General features: G+C 38.2%; 1 pseudogene; it reads left to right on the forward strand.

The window, feature by feature from the left end:
* Positions 1-11,497: 11,497 nt before the first annotated feature.
* On the forward strand, positions 11,498-11,846 carry LOC114023774 (annotated as a pseudogene).
* The last annotated feature ends 1,535 nt before the right edge of the window (positions 11,847-13,381 follow it).

Genomic DNA, 13,381 nt, shown 5'->3' on the forward strand with positions numbered 1-13,381 from the left:
CTAATATTTGAAGGCAGCTGAGGTAGAGAAGACTGGTTACTTACCACCCTACTTCCTGGAGAATACCAGACTTTTATCCCTTTCTCCTTAGCCGCTAATGAGTCTTTTCATCATTTCCTCCCAGTGCCGGCTCATCCAAGGAGCACAGTCTGCTGAGAGACAAAAGAGCAGGGTGGTAGGGTTAGTGCAATTACTGCCCAAGGTAAACTCAGCAGTGGTAAAAGCTGAAAGAGACACCAGGAGGGGCTAATTTATTTGGTAAACAGGATTTGCAAGTTTAATGAGGCTCCTGTGGTGGACTGTCTTCAGATCATTCATCAATTCAGTCTTGCCAGAGGCTATAGCCCGGCTGGTGTTAGCCTCTTTATGTTGTTAGTATGTTCTCTTCAGTTAGATTTGGGCTTCATTTTGCATGATGTAAACAAAAGGAAATTCAGTTGCAAATGAAAGTTGTTTGTGTATGTGAACATGGCTGAGCTTGTGGCTGGTGTCCCAGTCTAGGAAAGACACCAACTGGTGACCTGTTGGCAACCTGATTCCTCCATGGAAGACTCCTGGAAGTAGCCTAGGGACCAATGTGCCAAGTTCGGCTTTTTCTGTTCCTTCTGGTGGATATGTTCAGTTTATGTATGTCCTGGTGGCACGGCTGCAAGTCTCTCCTCTTCCTGACATTCCAACAGTGAGGCTGCTATGGCCCTTCCTCTGGGATGAGGGGGGATAGGTGGAAGTGGGCGTCCTGCACCTGGCATGGTTTCCATAGTACAGTTATCTCTTCCACATTGTGGGGGTTCGAGGTGCAGTGCCACTGCAATCTGGAAAATCTGCCTGAAACTTTTTGGCCTTCCTTTCATACCAGAGAAGGTCCGAATTATTATGGTATTAAAGATAAAATATGTTGATATTTTTGACATGTTGATAGATACATTTTATGTATTTCTGAGTTTCTAAACTTTTTGTGTGTTGCCTGCTGGCCTTCGTGTGTCACCTGTGGCTTCTGCAAAACTCCCCCCAAATTTCCATTTAATTTCTTATGCTGACCCATGATATATTGAAACCACTATGGGGAAAGTAGATGTAGATGTAGAAGGGATGACTGTAGTTCCCTAATCCCCCATCCATTTTTTTTTTTCCCTTTGGATGCTATATATCCCAACATGGTCAAGGTGGTAGTCATCTGTGTCATAAAATGTTAAGAGTTAGAAATGACTGTAGAACTTCAAACATAGAATTCTACAGCTGGAAGGGACATTAAGAATGTCAGAACTGGAAGACATTTAGGAGTTCATATAATTCAGTCTTCTCATTTTCAAGGCGGAGACATGTGGGAGGGGGATTTCATCAGCAGGGGAACTTTTCGGGGTTGGAAATTTTTCTTCTCTCAGTCAGCAAGCATTTGTTAAACACCTACTATGCAAATCATCATCTTGTCTATAACTTAGTCTTAAAAGTTGTCTAGGGGACTGAGCAGTTAAGCAACTTTCCCATGGCCAGAATGTGTCAGAGACAGGACTTGAATCTCAAGTCTTCCTGATTCCAAAGCAACTATCTCCTTTGCCAGGCTGCCTCTGTCTCATTTTATAGGTGAGGAAATTGCAGTAAGGGAAGGTAAGGGCTACATTGTAGTCTCTCTTCAGAGCTGAAGACCCATGAACATTGCTCCATCTTGAAAATCTTAAAATGAAAAAAATTTTCTCGATGTGATCTTTTGTGTTTTTGCTTTATTATTATTTAATAAATCACAATTATTATTATTTAATAAATCACAATTTAATAAATCACAATTTTTTAATAAATCACAAATGTTATGGCAACAAAGGAGAAAACATGTTATAATGAAGAAAAAATTTGATTACAAATTAAAATACTTTCTAATTCCAGCTCTGCTATTAATTAGATGTATGTGACAGTGGGCAAATCAGTTTTCACAACTCTGAGATTCGGTTTCCTTATCTTTAAAATGAGGCTTATAAAGGGACCTTAGAGTTAAGCCCCTTTCTAGCACTATCATGCTATGTTCTAAGGTCTGTTCCAGCTCTGACACTTTATATTCTAAGATCCCTTCTAATGCTGACATTTGATGATCTAAGATGCCTCCCAGCTCTGACATTCTATATTTTAGGGCCTCTTCCAGCCAACACTAATATTTTAGCTCTAAGGCACCTACCAGCACTAATATTCATTATTCTAAGTACATAATAACTCTCATATTTTATGTTATTTTTCAGTTTTAACATTCTTTAGTTCTCTGTGGCACCATATTCATGTCTAATCTCTTCAATTTTGGTTTTTTACTTGAGTGAGACTAGGTAAGTTTGGTTGGTTGGTTGGTTGTTTTCCATGCTCAAAGAGGACCAAAATGACATCACTATGTTGGTGTCAAGGAACACTGTGTCCTCTTGTGGCTGATCAGAGGTCGAGCACAGATAGTCCATATGAACATTTGAAGTGGAAATGTCCAAATTTGTGCACCTCACATTTCTTTTGAGCTCCTGCTTTATTCATAGAGCACAGTGCTTTCTTTGATGTGGCCATACCTTGCTGGACAGTCCTGTGCCACTGTCTTCCATATCTTACAATAGATTCCAAAGTTCTTCAGAGAGACCTTGAGAGTTTCCTTGTATTGCTTCTTATGACCTCCATGTAAACACTTGCCTTGTATGAGTTCTCTGTGAAATAGTATTTTAGGCAAATGTGCGTTTGGCATTTAAACAATGTGGTGAGCCCATTGGAGTTATGCTTTCTGCAGTAGAGTTTGAATTCTTGGCAGTTCAGCTGGAGAAAGGACCTCAGTGTCCAGTACCTTATCTTGCTAAGTGATCTTCAGAATCTTCCTAAGATGATTCAAAGGGAAGTGGTTCCATTTTCTGGCATGCCGCTGCTAGACTGTCCAGATTTCACAGGCATACAACAACGAGGTCAGCACAATGGCTTCGTAGATGTTTAGTTTGGTAGGCAGCTTAATAGCTGCCTAATAGCTCTTCTCTCCCACACTTTCCTTTGGAGCCTTCCAAACACTGAGCAAACTCTGGCAATGTGTAACAACCTCATCATTTATGTGGACACTCCTGGAAAGTACACTACCAAGGTAAGTGAATTTATCCACAGAATTCAAAATTTCTCCATTTGCTATAACCAATAGTTCCACATATGTGTAGTGTGGTACTGGCTGGTGAAGAACCTCTGTTTTCTTGTTAATTATCAGGCCAACATTAGCACAAGCAGCAGAGAATCAATCCATACTCTGTTGCATCTCAGCTTCAGAGGCTACGTTGAATGTGCGATCATCTACAAACAAAAAGTCCCGCACCAACTCTCCCTCCACTTTAGTCTTGGCTTGCAGACTTTTCAAATTAGATAATTTATTGTCAGTGTTGTAGCTGACCTTGATGACATTTTTGTCCTTGTTGAAGACATCCAACATCATGTCAAAAAGCACAGGAGCAAGCACACAGCCCTGCTTCATTTCACTGGTGACTGGGAAAGCTCCAGAGCATTGTCCCTTATCCAGAACCTATACAAGCATGCCACCGTGGAAATGGCATACAATATTGATGAACTTCTCTAGGCAGCCAAATTTTGCCATAATCTTCCATAAGCCCTCATGTCTAAAAGTGTCAAAGGCTTTGGTCAGATTGACGAACATTGTGCATAGATCTGTTCTGCTCCTAGCATATATCTTGGGGTTGTTGGTTAACAAACACCATATTGACTATTCCTTGGCCTTTTCTGAAGCCACAGTAGCTCTCAGGTAGATGACTATCTTTTAGGTGAAGGATTAACCTATTAAGGAGGGCTCTGGCTAGAATTTTGCTGATAATGACTAAATTTAGGTAAATTTACTGCCCCTTCAGAGGAACTTAGTAGGAAGATTTCTTCTTGATTCCTTTGTTGCAGAAGGAGTTACTGTGGAACCTGGCAAGGCATGAGCTTACATCTCCAGAGAACCCTGGGACTTGAATCACGGGATCTTATAACTAGAGTTGTAATGAATCTAAAAGTTCATCAGATTATAGTCCAGTCTCCTCATTTTACAGATGAAGAAACTGAGACCCGAGGAGGTTAAGTGATTTGACCCAGGTCACATAATAAACAGCAGAGGCAGGATATGAACCCAAGTCTTCTGACTTTCAAGCTACTTGGGGCTGTGAAGGGTTGCTCAGTTACAAAGGGTTCCCTGAGAAATACCTCAGGCTGCAGGAATTTCTCACTATGCTGTCTTCCTACAGTTATAGAACATTGTTTAGCATTCTTCAGCTATGGTTGCATGGTATCATTTTTGTTTGTATAAACAGATGTGGTTTATTCATATAAAAATCTGCATTACAAATCCCATTTCTATAGCTCTCTAAGATTTACAACACACTTCTCTCATCACTTTGTGTCATGAGTGGTACAAATACAGCTTCCCCCATTTTACAGATGATGAAAGGCTGAGTTGACTATAGTCAGGTGCCAGTAACCATCAGAAGTGGGATTTGAAATCTCCTGACTCCAGGTCCGAGGCTCTTTCCATTACACCATGCTAATGACCTGAATGAGTTTTGTTCTGTTGGTGCACATACTACGGAATCCCTAGGAACTCTGATGAGCACAGTGTTCCTCATGAAATAGAAAATCATGGGGCAATCTTTACAGAACTTTGGAGCATGATCTTCCACTCATGTATAACTTACAAATCCATTGTTCTAAAAGAGTAAGGATGGAGTGAAAAAAAAATTCTGTGTGCAGCAAAGAAGACTTCTGAAATAGACAAACTTTTAGATTTAAATTGTTCCCCTCCCCATCTAGGACTTTTGATTTTCCTTAGGTGACTCCTGGTCCCCTTATCCCTCAGAATCAATTAGTTATCTTTTTTATTTTTAAGCCTGACAAGGACCCTCCAGCATGCATGGATAGTACAGCATTGGACTTATCAAAGCATGCCGATGTAAAATTAAATCCCAGTGTTGTGCTTGTCAAAGCATAACAATTGAAACATTTTGATGGCGGGCAATCCCTTGACCAAAATCAGAGCTCTGAACATGAGATTGAAAAGTATAACTAATTATATTTCTTATTCATTACAAGTCATCTGGCTCATGAGCAATATGTAGTCATCTCTCTCCCCTCCGTCTTTAGTTCTTACTCCACAAAAGAATCTGAAATTTCCTTCTTAAAGGAATTTACTTTCTTTTCTGTGGATAGCAGTGTAGATGCTTGTTCATCTTCACCAGATTGAATGCATCTATACAAAATTGTCTAGATAGCCATCAGACCTTGTTGATTTTCCCACACTTAGAGATTTGGAGGATAAAGATCAGAGAATGTAGGAAAAATTTGTCTTTCATGAAACAGTAGGAACCCTGCAAGATATGAGTTTAACTCCTGTCTCTTCCCATTAATTACTTATTATGTGACTTTGGCCGAGCCCTTTCCCTCTCTGGCTTTCATTCTTCTCATCTGTAAAAATATGATATATTTGGAAAATCCTTAAGATTCAACTAAAAAGCTAGTGGAAACAATTAATAATTTTAGCAATAATTATAAGACCCACATAAATCATCAACATTTCTACCAACAAAGCCCAGAAAGAAGAGAAAGCAAGACATTTGTCATTTAAAATAACTGTAGACAATATCAAGTATCTGGGAGTATGCCTCCAAGACAAACCCAGGAAGTATATGAACCTAATTTAAAAACATTTTTATACAAATAAAGTCAGATTTAAATAATTGGAGAAATATTAATTGTTCATGGGTGGTCTGAACCAGTATTATCAAACTGAAAATTCTATCTAAATCAATCTACTTATTCAGTGCTATCTAAATTAATCTACTTGTTCAGTGCCATACCACTTAAATTACCAAAAAATTATTTTATTGAGCTAGATAAAATAATAGCAAAATTCATTTGGAAGAACAAAAGGTCAAGAATATCAAGGAAATTAATAAAAAAAAGTAAAGGAAGGAAGTCTAGCAGTGACAGAACTTAAACTATATTATATGGTAGTAATTATCAAAACTATCTACTACTTGCTAAAGAATACAATGGTAGATCAGTGGAATAGAGTAGATATACAATACATAGCAGTAAATTACTATAGTAACCTTGTGTTTGTTAAATATAAAGATTTAAGCTTTTCAGATAAAAAAATATTATTCAGTAAAAATTGCTGTGAAAACTGGAAAGTGATATGGCAGAAACTAGGTTTAGACCAATACCACCATTTACCAAGATGAAGTCAAAATGGATACATGACCTAGACATAAAGAAAGCTATCATAAGTAAATTAGGAGAACATGGAGCATTTTACCTACAGATTTATGGATAGGAGAATTTATGAATAAACAACAGATAGAGAGCATTGTGAGATGTAAAATGGAAAATTAAAATGGTTTTGTACAAATAAAACCAATGTTAGCTAAGATTAAAGGGAAAGCAGGAAATTGGGGGAAAATTTATAGACAGTTTCTTGGATGAAGGCCTTATATCTCGAGTATGAGGAGAACTTTATTAACTTTATAAGAATGAGTCTTTCCCTAATTGATAAATGGTCAAAGGATTTGAACAGGCAGTTTTTGAGAGAAGAACTCAGTTATATGTAGTCTTATAAAATGCTATAAATCATTATAGATAAGAGAAATTCAAATCAAAACAACTTTGAGATGCCATCTCATACCTATCAGATTGACTAAAATGATAGAAGGGGACAATGACAAATGTTGGAGGGGATGTGGAAAAATTGGGACACCAATACACTGTTGGTGGAACTGTGAATTGATCCAACCCTTTCGGAGGGCAATTTGGAACTATGCCCAAAGAACTATGAAACTGTGTATACCTTTTGACCCAGCAATACCATGTTTCTCAAGGTAATCAAGGGAAAAGGAGAAGAACCTATATATTCTAAAATATTTATATCTACTCTTTGTGGTGGCAGATAACTGGAAATTGAGGGGATGTCTATCAATTGGGGAATGGCTAAATAAGTTGTGTTATATGATTGTGATTGAATACCACTCTGCTGTAGGAAATGATGAGCAGATTGATTTTCAAAAAACTTGCAAAGACTTGCATGGAATAATGAAGAGTGAAATGAGCAGAACCAAGAGAACACTGTATACAGTAACAACAGTATTGTTCAAAGAGTAACTATGAATGACTAAGCTATTCTCAATTATGTGAATGTTCAAATCAACTTCAAAGGACCTATGAAGGAAAATGGTATCCACCTCCAGAGAAAGAACTGATATATGGAAGTGATATATGATTTCACATATATATCTGTGTCAAATGTTGGTTTTTAGAGGGAGGGAGGAAAACAGGAAAACTTAAAATGTAATAAAAAGTTAAATAAATACACACACATACGTATTAAAAATACTGAATACAGAATAATTAAAATGACCAATCTTGGTCCTGAAGAAAACATAAAGAAATATAGCTCTCTCTTCTTGGTAGGTAGAAGAGTGAACAGAGGGCAGAATGTGACATATTTTGTCAGAATCTGTATAAATTGTTTCTGTTTAACTGATTTTCTTTATTACAATGGTGGATTTGATGCTTGGTGGTAAGACATCAATAAAACATTTTAAAAATACAACAGATATGCCAAACTAATCTCATTTCCTTTTCTGGTAGGGTTATTAGGGGAATTACTTAGAATTAACATTTATAGATTTTTAAAAAAGCATTTGATAAATTCTCTCATGCTATTTTTGGGAACAAGATGGAGAGATGGGGACTAGATGACAGTATAATTAAATGGATCTGGAAGTGATTAAGTAACCAGTTCCTAAGAGTAATAATTATTTGATGTCAACTTGGAGTGACCAGGTATCTGTCCACGGTGTTGGTGTGGTCAAGATTTTTATCAATGACTTGGATGAAGGCACAGATGCTATTTTGGCAAATTAGTAGATAATACAAACCTGGAGGAGATAATTAATATTTTGAATGACAAGTCAATGTCCAAAAATAAAATTTTAAATAGATTTTTATTGATACCTTCTGTTTTTATATCATCTAAATTTCCCTCAACATCCCTCTCCCTCCTAGAAAACCATTCCTTATAACAAATAACTTCTTAAAAGAAAAAGAGGAGAAAAAAAATCAAACTAATGAAGATATCAACAAAATTGACATCTTCCACTTCTGCAAAGGAATGAGGGCTGTATCTTCTCATATTGCTTCTTTAGAGTCAATCTTGTTCTTTGTAATTTTATAAAATTCATTTTGATTGTTTTGTAGTCATTGTTCTTTCCATTTATGTTGTTGTAGTCGTGTATACTGTTTTTCTGGATCTGCTTACTTCATTTTGTATCAGTTGTAATATTTTTCTAAGCTTTTCTGTATTCATGTCTATTGTTTCTTGTGGCACAATAACATTCCATTACTTCCATGTACCACAATTAGTTTATCCATTCTTCAGTCAATGGAGAGCTATTTTGTTTCCAGATCTTTGCCACTACATAAAAGAGCTGATATGAATATTTTTGTTATATGAAGTGCTTTTCTATTTGTCAGTGCTCTACTTGGGGTATAAGATGAGCAGTGGAATCTCTGAGTCAAACAGTATGGATGTTTTAGCCACTTATTTGCATAATTATAAATTTCTTTCCAGAATGGTTGTGCTAATTCACAGCTTCACCAACAGTGCATCAGTATGCTTCCTTTTCCACAACTTCTCCACCATTAACTATTCCCATCTTTTGTCATCTTTGCTAATTTGCTAGTGTGAGGTGAAACCTAAAGGTTATTTTGATTCACACTCCCTTCATTATTAGTGATTTGGAGCACTGTTAACAGCTAAGAGTTGTTAATAGTTTGCAGTTCTTTGAGAACTATTTATTCATATTATTTGACTATTTATCTTTTGGAGAATGGCTCCAAACAATCTTGAAATGCAAAAACAATGGGTAAATATAATAAGAAATGTGAAGTGAATAAATGTTTAAAAATCATATAGGTTAAATCAATTTGACAAGTGAAAGATGGGGAAGATGTGAATAGACAAAAGTTGACATAAAAATATGCAGTCTGTTGCTTATGAGTTCAGTATCAATCAGTGGTATAGTAGCCAAAAAAACTAATGCTAACTTAAGCTGCATTAAAATAAGCATAGTTTTTATGTGTGTGTGTGTGTGTGTGTGTGTGTGTGTGTATACATACATAATAAATATATATGTTCATATATATAAAAAATATTTAGAGTACTATTTTCAATTCTGGGTGTCGTGGTGGAGGAAGAACATTGATAGGCTGAATCCCATCCAGAAAAAGGTTACCAGAACACTGAAAAGACTATAAACTATAACATAAGAAGATTGGATGAAAGAAGTAGAAATGTTTAGCCAAGAGAAAATTAAGAATATAATAGTTTTCTTTGAGCATTTAGGATTGCCTCTTTTTTTGTTTGTTTGTTTTTTAGGCAATTGGGGTTAAGTGACTTGCCCAGGGTCACACAGCTAGTAAGTGTCAAATGGTTGGTCTGATGCTGGATTTGAACTCAGGTCCTCCTGACTTCAGGACTGGTACTCTATCCACTGCCCCATCTACCTGCCCCATAAAATCTCTCCTTTTTTTTTTTAATCTTTAGGCAGTTGGGGTTAAGTGACTTGCCCAGGGTCACACAGCTAGTAAGTGTCAAATGGTTGGTCTGAGGCCAGATTTGAACTCAGGTCCTCCTGACTTCAGGGCCAGTGCTCTACCCACTGTGCCACTTAGCTGCCCCTTCTTTGAGCATTTTAAAATTGTTATATGGACCAGAGATTAGACTTACTGTGCTTTGCTTTAGATCAGGAGTCAGCAGAAATGGACCTAAGATAAAATTTGATCCACCACCTGTTCTTATACAGCCTGCAAGCTAAGAATGTTTTGGTTTTTTTTTTACATTTTAAAATATAATACAACCTTAAAAATGTAAAAGCCATTTTTTATTTCATGGGTTGCATAAGAACAAGAGGCTGGCCAGATTTGGACCATTGGATACATCTGCTAGTCTCATGCTCTAAAATGCAAAACTTGAAGCTATGGATGGGAGTTGCTGAAGGACAAATTTCTGGTAAAGGAAGAAAAGTCCAAAGTGGAGCTATCCAATGTGAAATGGACCATCTCAGATGGTCGTAGATTTCCCCTTCTCAAAGGTCTTCAGGGAGAGATTGTGTAACTAGTTTGGAGGTGATGCAGAGGAATTTCTGTTTAGATATGAGTTAGAATAAGTGACTCCTGAGGTCCTTCTAATTCTGAGGTTCTATGATTCAGTGAAGCATTCCAATGATAGAGAAGGAAGAATTTGATGAGGTTAATGAAACTTGGAGGTGTGATATAAGAATAGTTCATAGACTCTTCTTGTAAAGATATTCAGAAGCAAAGAAGCTTCTAGGATCCTAGATTTACAGTTGTGGAAAGGGAAATTAAAGTTTAATGAGGAAGGCACAGCACTTACAGATGAATCTTACATTAATAAAAGAAAGCGTAAGGAAATGGAAAGGGTCAATAAAGATATTTTAGAGAGAGGAGCAATGTGACGAGAGTAGGGTCTTAGGAAGATTATGTGGGTAAAAGTATGGAAGAGGGATCAGATAAAGGAGATACTGGACTCAGGAAGACCAGCTAGGGGCTTATTATAAAGGTTCAGTGAGAAAAGAGGACTTGAACCAGGAGAGTTGCAATGAGAATGGAAAGGAGGGAGTAGGTGGGAGAAATATGGAGAAGGTTAAATCTATGCCATTCTCTCTTCCTCAGCTCAGGGCTGATTTTCCTTTTTAATTTGAATATTCCCTCTCCCCTGAGCCTATTGATCACTCCTTCTCATTGTACCTCATATGCAGCCTGGGCTACCAGCCCAAGGTAGTTTCCTTCCACATTTCCTGTCAAAGCCTGGATAACAAACCCGACTTGAACACAATGAACATTTCACATCTTTCTAGGTTAAACTGAAAGCTCAACCCATTTCCCAGATTTATTGATGATTCTGGATTCATAATCCCCGTCACTACTCTCCTCAAGAAGAATGGCCTCTCAGAATTCCATCTTTCACATTTACTATTTCAGAAATAGGGATGGAAATAGAAACTAGACCTGTGGGAGGCAGCTAGGTGGTGTAGTGGATAGAACACCAGCCTGCAGTCAGGAGGACTTGAGTTCAAATGTGACCTCGGACACTTAGTAACTGGGTGACCCTGGGTGAGTCACTTAACCCCAGTTGCCTCAAAAAAAAAAAAAAGAAAGAAAGAAAGAAAAAGAAAGAAAGAAAAGAAATTAAACCTGTGGTTTCATTGGTTTAGAGAACTCTAAGGTGAGGAAGCTCTTTCTACTAATGCAGGTTGGCACCTTCTCTGCTCCTTGTAATCTTAGAGAGTTTCCTAAAGCACTTAGAAGTTAAAGGATTTGTCCTCCTCAGTTGTCTGTAAGGTGCTTGGTTCCTCTTCGGAAGCTAAGGCCGCATTGGGGTGACACCTCACTTCTGGGCGACTAGCACCACTACAAACAAGTCTCTCCTCATCCCTCTACTGAAATGGCTGTCTCCCAGCTCGCTTGCACCTACTCTGCCCTCATCCTTCACGATGATCAGGTTACAGTCACGGAGGATAAAATCAATGGCCTCATGAAAGCAGCAGGTGTAAATGTTGAACCATTCTGCCCTGGATCATTTGCAAAGACCCTGTCCAATGTCAACATTGCAAGTCTCATCTGCAATGCAGGAGTTGGTGGACCTGCCCCAGCAGCTGGTGGTGCTGCCCCTGCTGGAGGGGTGGCTTCTGCTAGCACAGCTGGCCCAGCTGAAGAGAAGAAGAAAGAGGAAGCAAAAAAAAGAAGAATCCGAGGAGTCTGATAATGACATGGGCTTTGGTCTGTTTGACTAAATATTTTTTGTAGCATTAAATAAAAAGGTTAACTCAACTAAAAGAAAAAAGAAGTTAAAGGATTTGAGCAGTGTCATACAACTAATATGAATCAAGGGTGAACCTTAAACCCCAGCACATCTTGGCTTGGAGGCCAGCTCTCACTATGGCATGGGCTTCTCAGAAATACTTGCTAAATTTATTTGATGAAGGCTTTGAGGATTCCTAGTTCACTTGTTGTGAGTGCTTCCTCTACCAATAGAGATTGCAATCTCTCCACAGATTAATAGTCAATTTTCATGAGTTGCAGAAGTTAAAAAAAATCAGTTGCTCTATGGCTAGTTTTCTGCCCTTGATTTACTAGTCTGGCCCTTGGATAACAGGGGCTGGGGCTGGAGGTGAAGACCTTTCAGGTTGGTCAGACATAACAGAGTTGGTTCTGTTTACATAATCTTCAAAATCCTCTAGTGACTTCCACTGGAGGGAAACTTCCCTAGAAAACTTTAGAAATACTCAGTAATTATAGACCCTATCAGCTCACAGTAAGATGACTGCCCCCTCCTCACAGCAGCCCCAGTGATTACATTATCCTTGGTCTGCAAAGATAGCTTAGGGGAAATCCCATCTGTACTCCCATATTTTTTGAAGGCCCTTCCAAATTTTAGGATTCTTGGTTTAGGACATAATATGCCTAGAGCATACTGACACAACCCCCCAGGAAGTGAATTAGCCTACAGCAGCTTTTGAAGCTCATGCCTCAAAATTGTTTTTTATTCAAAGTTGAAAATCAGTGAACAGACAGATGGACTTTAATGCCTCTAAATCACTTTGAAGATGAAAAGTGCTGGGTAAGGGTTATTATCAGCATGCTGGTAATTTGATCAAAAAAGCAATAGCTATGAGGAACTAAGGGAACTAACCCCAAGAAAAAGAGAACTGAAAAGAGGGCGGTGGCTATCAGATGTGGGTGAAGGAGAAGGAAGGCATCTTTATATTTTAATTCAGGAATTTTTTATGGGCCAAGAAATAAGCACATGATAGAGACACCAATAAATGCAGATGCTAAGGGACATTAGAAATGAGGTACACATTAGCTGAAAGGTGATAATGAAACACCCAGGGACTCTTCTAGAAGAGTTTCAAGGAGGCTAAAGCCTCAAGAAAAGGGCAGCAGCTTCAATGCAGAGGAGAGTGACAGAAGTGGTTCGGTCGCAGGCAGAGAATGAAAGGGATTGTTAGCTCAAAACCATAGGAATACAGACGTTGAAAGCCAATACCAGGAAGAGGCCCAGTGTGTTAGACTCAGGTTGGAAGGCAAACAGCTGTACAGGTGAATGTGATTGGAGTGCCCACACCTGTTAATTTTGGCCACAATTTCATATGTTTACATTAGGAATGTTGAAAGTTACCTTGGACTCTGGTGATTGTGTTTGGTGTAGCGCGTAGGAGACAAGTCCCGGAGTCAGACAGTGAGAAAGAGAAGAGTCAGTGGGATTGAGTGGTGGGGAAAATGAGAGAGAGAGATGGAGAGTTTAAGTGTGACTCTGAGTCAGAGT

The sequence above is a fragment of the Vombatus ursinus genome, unplaced genomic scaffold (genome assembly GCF_900497805.2).
Source record: "Vombatus ursinus unplaced genomic scaffold, bare-nosed wombat genome assembly UNPS02014818.1, whole genome shotgun sequence".
Classification (NCBI taxonomy): domain Eukaryota; kingdom Metazoa; phylum Chordata; class Mammalia; order Diprotodontia; family Vombatidae; genus Vombatus; species Vombatus ursinus.